The sequence below is a fragment of the Cupressus sempervirens genome, chromosome 10 (assembly GCF_028749045.1).
Source record: "Cupressus sempervirens isolate cs-2001-9-10 chromosome 10, ASM2874904v1, whole genome shotgun sequence".
NCBI classification, from domain to species: Eukaryota; Viridiplantae; Streptophyta; class Pinopsida; order Cupressales; family Cupressaceae; genus Cupressus; species Cupressus sempervirens.
Window position 1 is genome coordinate 238570620 of NC_143127.1, and position 10546 is coordinate 238581165.

Consider the following 10546-nt stretch of genomic DNA (forward strand, 5'->3'; position numbering starts at 1 on the left):
AGCATAAAGAAAAGATGATAGAAAGGAAAATAATAGACTTTCCTTACGTAAACACTCATGGATGTGGAGATCACTCATACCCATGAAAATGCTTGAATGTACTTGTGATCAAAAGAATTGAACTTGGAATGAGATGTAAAATCAATTATTCCCTAAAGAATGCAAATATCTATGATTTCCACTTCTAGATCTTGAATGTAGATATTCTTGATAACCACTCACAAATAAGGAGCGATAAGGATGGATGAAATAAAAGGATCTTCTTGATTGATTTGATAGTTCATCTACTTGGCCACTATGAGAGAGAGAAAAAAAATTGATTGAAGAATATTTTCTTGGATTTGAATGATCATGAAGAATTGGAGATTATAGATCTTGATCTTGAATTCTTTCCTTCAAATATTGAATCCAAATTCTATTTTTTGATTGAAAACCTGACAGGTTGATTGCAAAAAATTCTTGCAACTAATGATGGAATAAAAAATTGGATATTGTTGTTCCATGCAAAATTTTGGCATATAAAGAATCCTTAAATAACCAACATCAAATTGGGATATTGTTGATCATTACAATATTCCATCATAAAATATTATTCTAGGGGCAAGACCTTGATCATTCAATTCAAGACACTTATGATAGGTTCCTAAATCCTATCGTTACTCGATCCATAACCTTCAAGGTTCATTACCCTTATACAATCACCATATTCACAAGATCACCATTCATTATGTTCCAATTCTTCTCAAGAGCATTAGTTCAAAAGGTCATCAACTTAATCAACAATACACAATACCTTATCAATTAAATCACACTCTTGTAATTCAAGCTTTTAAACATATTTTTCATTCCAAAATCCTTGTCCAATGTCCTTATAATCTATACAAAAAACACCTTTACTCTATTGACAAGTTTTAATATTGACATACCTTATCCAAATACCCATTCCATACATTGGAATCCAATAACCATTTCCCTGTCCTTATCCAGCAAACAAGATTCTTATAGTGTTGTCATAAAATGGGAAGTCAACTCATTACCACAATGGTATTGTAATTTTTATTATATAATGCTTGTAATGTTGAATTAGATATCTATGGGCACAAAGCACCATCAAACTATTACAAAATCCCTGAATAATCAACAATGAACTATAATAACATTAAATTTTTGGTCACTTATAGCAAGGAGTATATATTTACTATTAAAATTCACAAGGAGTATATATTTACTATTAAAATTCAAAGTATGTTAATGAGATGCCATTAAATCTCAACCCATGGGGTATACAACATAGGGACACTTGAATCCTTCCAATTCATAACCCTTAATGACTTGGGGAATCAAACTTCACAAAAGAACCATGGTCCAAAATTGATTGTCAACATTTAGACATCTAAAATACACTTTTCATTAAATTTATATTTGTTTATCTTTATTAGAACATACATCCAAGAGTGTAGAGAACCCATTGACTTTCTATCATTATTTACAAACCCTTGGATAATATTATTTTGATCAATCAAACATTTTTAAAATAGAATACAAGGATTTACTATTTTAAGCCACTAGGGCATCATGATATTCTCACATACAACTATTTCTTAATGAAAAATTAAAAACAAATGAAATATTACTAAGTCTACTATCAAATTCCATAATCTTATAAATTTTGGGTGGCAGAATTTAGTTTTACAACTAAACCCTTGTTAGTCACTTCTTTACAGAGGGTTTTATCATATTTTTGCATTTTCACTTAGATCTCTCCTTAGAAAGCACAAAAAACCTTCAAACTTGAATCAAATTTAATTTAATTCACTGTCTCATATTATTAAGCCTTTCCAACTTCTCACTATTCATCCTCTCACCTACTAAAGGCCATTTTCTTGTATCAATAACTGAGCCTACACATTTTTACTCACTATCCTATTTCTTTAATCATCTCCAATAGGACTTCAAGCCTTGAACCAAAAACCTTGATCCATTAGAGATCATAATGCTCACAACATACTATACTTCATCCACACTTTCCACAAACACCTCAATATAAAACAATAACATTGGAACCCAATATTATTTATCGTCCTCATATGATAGTCAACTATATTGCTACAAACGATTAATGATTAGACCTCACCTTGGTGCGTAACTATCTCTAAGACACTTTACATCTCAAATAATATCTAATTAACCTCTCAAACCTCTCAAAATGTTCATCATCTTCATCAAATACTTGTGTGGACAAATTCTAAACCCACATTTCTTTCTTGTTGTTCTATTAGAACTATGATAGATTAGAGTCACATTTCACTCTTTTAAACTATGTGTGAATTTTTGCATGCAACCCTAAAATATTTGAAGATTATAATGCACACATTTCCTCACCTTCAAGTCAAGTATGGGGTCTTGATCTATATGGAAACAAAATATATTACATTTTATTTTTGCTAACTAGTTATCCTAGCGAGGGTTTCAATAGTCTTACAAAAAACACATATATCTTTCTTACTATTTAATAAAATATAATGCCACAAAAACCAAAATGGAGAAAACTTAGTACTATTTCATGCTATGAAAATATATATTTAGAAATAAGTCATCTATACTATAAAGAGATTATGTAAATAGTTCTCCAATATGTTGAACTAACTCTCTCTCTCTCTCTCTCTCTCTCTCTCTCTCTCACACACACACACACACACACACACACACACTAATACTATTGTTTTTTAGTATTTGTATCTATTCTATGCATTGGTGATTCTAAGAACCATATTATCTTGAATATGTTAAGATAATAAATCAAAATTATATTGGGTTGGTGGAGTGTTGGAAGCATGAATGTTGATGATATTCCTATGGGGCAGTATTGTAGATATGTTTGTTGGAAATATAAGAGGAGTAATTGAGAGGGGAGGGGTGAATCAGTTACCACTAAAATAAATCCTAGATCCCTTTAGATGTCAATACAAAATAAGCTCTAAAAATTAAATTCTGTTGATTCTTAGCAAACACACATAAATGTTGTAACTCGATAAATACTGAATATGCTCGGTAAGCACTTAACATGCAAATATTAGATGTTATTTATGATTACCATTATTTTAACTTAGATGCAAACACATAAAATAAAATAGCACGAATACATTTGACACTAGGATTTAACATGGAAATCTAATTTGGGAAAACCATCAATTACAACTAGTTACTATTTTTACTCTTCTGAAGTGAGCCCTATTAGGAGCCAACCTTATTAAAGGTTACAAAACATACTATTAGGTGTGACCCTATTAAAGTATTTAATCACCTTATTAGGAGTGGCCTTGTTAGAGGTCTTTAGAAAATTCAATAGAACTGCCACCTTGTTAGAGGTTTTACAAATAGCTATTAAGCTAACTCTGTTAAGAGATTTAGATAATTGCTACAATGGTTAGAGAGTAACAATGAGATGACCTGATTTTTGATGCAACTAAAATGCTAATTATAGATCTATGTTTTGGCTTGTACTTGATTCTTCCTAATCAAATATATCTTTTTAGCTTCATAAGGATATTCTATTTATCCTTCTGATTTTCTTCCTTACTGCATCATTAGATCTTCAAAATCTTCTATGCATTCACACTCTTACACACTTTCAAATTCTCAACTTGACCTTATATCATTCATATTGTCAAGTAAGCTCATATAAAGCTTAGAATAACTAATATTAATCACCTCAGTTGGCTAGAATCAATAGATAAATCAATTAGACTCAATATTCTAAAATAAGAAAATCCTTTGTTAGTCAACCTTGCTTGGCAGACACTAACTGAGAAATGATTTTCCCATGTTAACCAAGTGAACTCGGTTAACACTACATATTTGAAAAGTTCCTTTGGTAATTGAGTGAGATTAGTTAACATTGATTCCATTTAACTTTTCCTTCATTAATTGAGTGAGCTCAGTTAACAATCATCTTCTATAAACTTTCCTTAGATGCTCGAGTGAACTTGGCAGACACTGCCTTTTGAACTAGGCAAACATAGGAATGCTCGATAGACATAGAAAATTGTGTTCATTACCGAAGTGAGCTTAGCATGTACTAACTAATAATGATATGACATTTGTGTAACATCAAAGACAATACACATTTAATCAATTGTATCCAAAAATCTCCCTCTTTGGCATTGATGGCAACACAACATTTCATAACACAATGAAATTTTTGGAACAAGAATAAAGTAAGGAACATATCCTTAGTTTCATTCTGATTCACATATATGAGAACTTTCTCTATTAGTATGAACTCTTTCTATTTTCAATTTCTCCCTCTATCAAAAAACTTCTATCTACAATAACTATTACCAAGTTCATTCTCCCTCATAGACATCTTTATGATAGCATAATTCTCCCTCTTACAAAAAATTTTTCCTTCTAATTAAAATTTCTTATGAGATATGATAGTAAACTTCTCCCTCTTTGAAAACACATGCCAAAGACAAAAACTTTGTTAATACCAATGTACCTTAAGTACTGATTCATTTGAAATATGCCCTTGTCAATACTATACCAATTGATTTGATCTTCAATAGGTCCTGGTTGATGCATCACTAAACTTCATTTAGTGAGCTTCAGATAGGGGAATGGCCCCTAGCTTACCTCTTAGATACAAAAATGCATCCTTAGGTAATGGTTTGGTGAATATGTCTGCAATCTATTCTTTTGTGTTCACATATTCCAATCTAACTTCTTTACCTTGCACTAATTCTCTTAAAAAGTGATATTTTATTGCAATGTGCTTTGTTTTGGTATGCATCACTAGATTCTTTGATATATTGATTGCACTAATGTTCTCATAGTATATGACTACTGGATCTTTGATCTCTATCTTCATTCCTTCCAATAGTTGTTTGAACCAAACAATATTAGAGCAATTAACTACTACTACCACATATTCTGCCTCTTTTGTGGATTGAGAGATGCAATTTTGTTTCTTTCTTGTCCAAGACACTAGTCTTTTCCAAGGAAGAATGCTCCACCACTAGTGCTCTTCTTTTCATCAATACTTCCTACCCAATCAACATCAATGAACACCTTTAAGTCCAAATTGCCTCCAAGTTTGTACCATAAGCCATAGTCTTTACTACCTTTTAGATATCTCATGATTCTCTTGATTTCCATCACGTGACTTTCTCTAGGATTTGTTGAGAATCTTGCCACCATACCAACTACTAATGCAATGTCAGGCCTTGTATGTACTATGTATTGCAATTATGCAATTATTGATCTATATGTGGTCTGATCTACTTCCTTTGAATCATAATTTTTGGAAAGCTTATGTCTAGTAGACATAGGGGTTCCAACTGGTCTTGAATCTTCCATTCCAAATTTCTTTAGTATCTCCTTGATATACTTAGATTGAGTGATGTAGATACCATTTTTGTTTTGCTGAATCTGCAGTCAAACAATTTTTTTTATCTCACCAAACATGGACATTTCAAAATTTTTACTCATTTATTCTAAGAATGTTTTGCATAAGTCATCATTTCTTGTGAATAAGGTATCATCAACAAATATTTTTTCCAATACAATCTTTTTGTCTAGTCCTTCTTTGATATATAGACTACTATTATCATTTGTTCTTTGAAAGCCAATCTATATCAAGTAATTATGAAGTCTTTCATACCGAGCTCTGGGAGCTCGCTTGAGACCATATAATATTTTGTGTAATTTTCAAACTATGTCTCTTTTGTAAGGATATACAAAACCTTATGGTTGTTCAATGTAGACTTCCTCATCAAGAATTTCATTCAAGAATGTAGATTTAACATCCATTTGATACACTTTAAATCCTTTGTGTGCTACATATGCTAGTAGAGTTTTGACACCTTCTAATCTTGCAATAGGAGCAAAAGTTTTATCATAATCAATACCTTCTTCTTGAGAATAGCCTTTGCACACCAATCTTGCTTTGTTTCTGGAAACTTTTCCATCTTCCTTCAACTTGTTTCTAAACACCCATTTTGTACCAATTACCTTTTTATCCTTGGGTCTAGAAATGATGTTCTAGATTTTTTTCTTCTCTATTTGTTCTATTTCTTTATTCATTGCTTCAACCCAACTTTTATTACCTAGAGCATCTTTAACATTTCTAGGTTCAAATTCAGCAAGTAAACATGTACCTTTTAATTTGCTTCTTGTCATTGTTCCATCATATTTGTCTCCAATGATCTGATCAAGTGCATGATTCCTTCTAACATATCTTTCTAACATAGGTTCTTTGGATTTGGAATGAATTCCACTATTTTCATCATGAACTTCATTATCTAACTCGGGTTCCACTATTTGCAACTCAGGTCCATCAGACTCAGTTTGAACTAGCTCAGTAGCTTTTGACTGTGACTCGAGTCCTTTAGACTATGAGTTGAGTTGCACAATCTACAACTCAGTAATTGTTGGAAGTTTTGGGGACTTAGGGGTTGAAGCTTTCTTTCTCTCAGATAGATTTGGTAGGGTATCAAGTTCATAGTAAACAAATCTTTTGTAATCCTCTGGCTCTTTGCTACTTTCTTCTTCACTCTTTTTTGCAAACTCATCAATTCTCACATGTGCACTTTCTATGATTTTATGAGTAGACAAATTCAAACATTTTTATGCTTTACTTCTGCAAGAATATCCTAAAAATATGCCTTCATCACCCTTAGCATCAAATTTTCCTTTTCTAGATTCTTTCAAGATATAACATTTTCTACCAAATACTTTCAAGTAACTTACATTAGGTTTGTAGCCATACCATAGTTGATAAGGAGTTTGATTTGAATCTATCTTTCTTCAACTATACTATGTTCAAGGTATGAGCTATAGTGCTGATAGCTTCCTTTCAATATTTGATTGCAACATTTTTTTCAATCATTAGTGTTTTTGCAAAGTCCATGATGGATTTGTTTCTTTTTTCAGCTATACCATTCTATTGAGGAGTACTAGGGACTGATACTTGTCTTTTGATCCCTCTTTCAATGCAAAAATTATTAAATTCATTGGAGATGAATTCACCATCTTTGTCTGATCTTAAACATTTCAATCTCTTTCTAGTTTCTTTTTCTACTCTTGCAAGATACCACTTGAGTTTTTGAAAAGCTTCTGATTTTTCTTTTAGATACATTACAATCATCATTCTAGAATAATCATCAACAAAAAGAATGAAAAAAATTTCTCCACTATAACTCTCTATTCCAATAGGTCCACATAAGTTAGTATGCACAAGTTCTAAGATTTATTTTGACTAATAGTTCTTGCTTTTGAAACTAGTCTTTCTCATCTTACCAATTTGGCAATTTTTGCATAGACTGTATTAGGCTTCTTCAAACTAGGAATGCCTCTTACTCTTTTATGTTTGTTTATATTTACTAGATTATTAAAGTTTACATGACATAATCTTTTGTGCTATAACTAGCTTTCTTATACTTGAGCAATAAAACATAAACTTTCACTAAGATCAAGATAAAATAAATTACCTTTTGTTTGTTATTCAAACCCAACCAAATTTCCTTTACAATCCAGTAGTTTGGCCTTTCCATCTATGAATTCTATGTTGAAATCAATGTTATTTCGTTGTGCCACACCCAATAGATTGTTCTTTAGTCCTTCAACCCAATAAGCATTATCACATACAAGTTCCTTTGTCAAAGAAATACATCCTTTTCCTTTTATGTTACAAGGTTCATTGTTTCCAAATCTTACACTACCTCCATCATAGTATTCCATGTGCTCAAATTTTATTTTGTCTCCAATCATATGATGTGAACAACCACTATCAATAATCCATGTATCATTTTTTCTAACATGAGAGATAAGTGCCATTTTATCTCCTTCATCATTAATCTTTTACTGCAATACATACCATTTCATCTTCATTGTTATTAGAATCTTTAGCCATAAAACAAGATTTCTTACCTATATCCTTGTAGTTCTTGAAATACTTCTTGCCTATGTACTTATTACTTTTCTTTTCATCTTTGTTTTCTCTATTTGGACACCTTGCAACAATGTGACCAACTTCTTTACAAGAAAAGCAGATCAGAGGAACTTTACCTTTGTATTTTCCTTTGCCTTTGGAATACTTTCTTGCAAGTAGGACTTCAATAACTTCAAGATCACTATCTAAAATTTCTTTTGTTTTTCTTCTTCAATTCTTGATTGATTGGACTTTTATTTCTTACTCTTTTTCTTGAGTGAGAGTTTAGCTTCAAATGTAGACTCAATAAATTTTGAACTAGGAAAATAGTTATTAGAGTTATCTAAGTCAAAAGCTGTCAATCTTCCAACTATAGCATCCAAAAATATTTTATTATTTGGATCACATCTCATATCTTAAATAATAGACACTCTAATTGCATAAATAGGAAGAAGAGTTCTAAGTACCTTGCTTACAACTATTTTTTCTTCAATGTCTGCTCTAGTTGCTTTGATTGCACTCACACATGCTTTGATTATTTCTACATATTTTGCAATGTTCTCATCTTCTTGAATTTTCATCTAATCAAAATGACCTCTAAGACTTTTAGCCTTAGCTCTTCTTACATTGTCATCTCCTCCATAAATATCTTTCAATTTGGTCCACATTTCATGAGTAGTTTAGCAATCTTTTACTTCATCAAATTCAACATACTGAGAGTAGCTGCAATATCAATCATCATGATGTTATGATTATTCTTTTTAGCAATATCTTCAATTGATAATGTTCCAATGGGACTCTATTTAGTATCAAGATATTTACAACCTGAGTCATTGATGGTAGCTAAATGTAACCTCATAAGTCCTTGCCATGGTGCAAAATTCTCTTTGTTCAACTTGGGAATCTCTCTTTTGTAAGACATCCTAATCTTTAGCTTAGGTCCTTGAAACCTTCACTGCAAGCACCAAAAGCTCTAATACCAATATTTGAAAATATAATTAGAGTAACTATGAGGGGAGGGGTGAATTAGTTACCACTAAAATAAATCTAAGATCCCTTTAGATGTCAGTACAAAATAAACTCTGAAAACTGAATACTGTCGATGCTCAACAAACACACATAAAATGTCATAACTTAATAAATACTGAATATGCTTAGTTAGTACTTAACATGAAAATCTTAGATGTTATTTGTGATTACCATTATTTTAACTTAGATGAAAACACATAAAATAAAATAGCATGAACATATTTGACATTAGGATTTAATGTGGAAACCCAATTTGGGAAAATCACAAATTGCAAGTAATTACTATTTTCACTCTTCTGAAGTGAGCCTTGCTAGGAGCCTACCTTATTAAAGGTTACAAAACACACTATTAGGTGTGACCCTATTAAAAGATTTAATCACCCTATTAGGAGTAGCCTTGTTAGATGTCTTTAGACAATTTAATAGAACTGCCACCTTGTTAGAGGTTTTACAAATAGTTGTTAAGCCAACTCTGTTAAGAGATTTAAATCACCACTACAATGGTTAGAGAGTAACAATGAAATGACTTGATTTTTGATGCAACTAAATTACTGATTATAGATCTCTATTTTGGCTTGTACTTCATCCTTCTTGATTGAATATATATTTTGTTGTTTCATAAGGATATTCTGCTTATCCTTTTGATATGCTTCCTTACTGCATCATTAGATCTTCAAAATCTTCCATGCATTCACATTTTTACACACTTTCAAATTCTCAACTTGACCTTATACTTATATCATTCATATTATCAAGTTAGCTTATATAAAACTTAAAATAACTAAAATTCATCAGCTCAGTCAACTAGAACTAGTAGATAAATCAATTAGACTCAATATGCTAAAATAAGAAAATCCTTCATTATCTGACCCTACTCAGTAAATGCTAACTCAGAAATGATTTTCTTGTGTTAACCAAGTGAACTTGGTTAACACTACATATTCAAAAAGTTCCTTTGGTAATTGAGTGAACTTAGTTAATAGTGGTTCCATCAAACTTTTCCTTCATTAAATGAGGGAGCTTGGTTATCACTCATCTTCTATAAAATTTCCTTTGATGCCTGAGTGAACTTGTTAGACACTACATTCTAAACTAGGCAAACATAGGAATGCTCAGTAGACATAGAAAACCGTCTCCATTGCCCAAGTGAGATTGGCATGCACTAACTAATAATGATATGACATTTTTGTAAATCAAAGACGATACACAATTAATCAATTATATCCAACAATGTTACTATGATGATATGCTACATTCATGACTAAGTTTTTCATTGATGTCAACATAGCAGTTTTCTGTGGTATCTGACAAAAGAATAATGAAAAGATCAAGTTGGTATGAATGAATAGTTGAGTATTCTCACTATTTGAGGCTATGGGAGATACTTTTGAGTATTTAGTATACATATTTAACATCAGATGAAAAAATGTTAAGTTTGGAAGAAGTTATGTAAGTTTTGGTGATATATGTTCTTAGATAGAGTTTACAGAGGCATGTTTTGGTAAACTTGTTATATCTCTTAGTAGAATTGTTATTCTGAGAATCGAGGTTGAGGATGTGATGAATACATGTTGGTGATGATGTAGC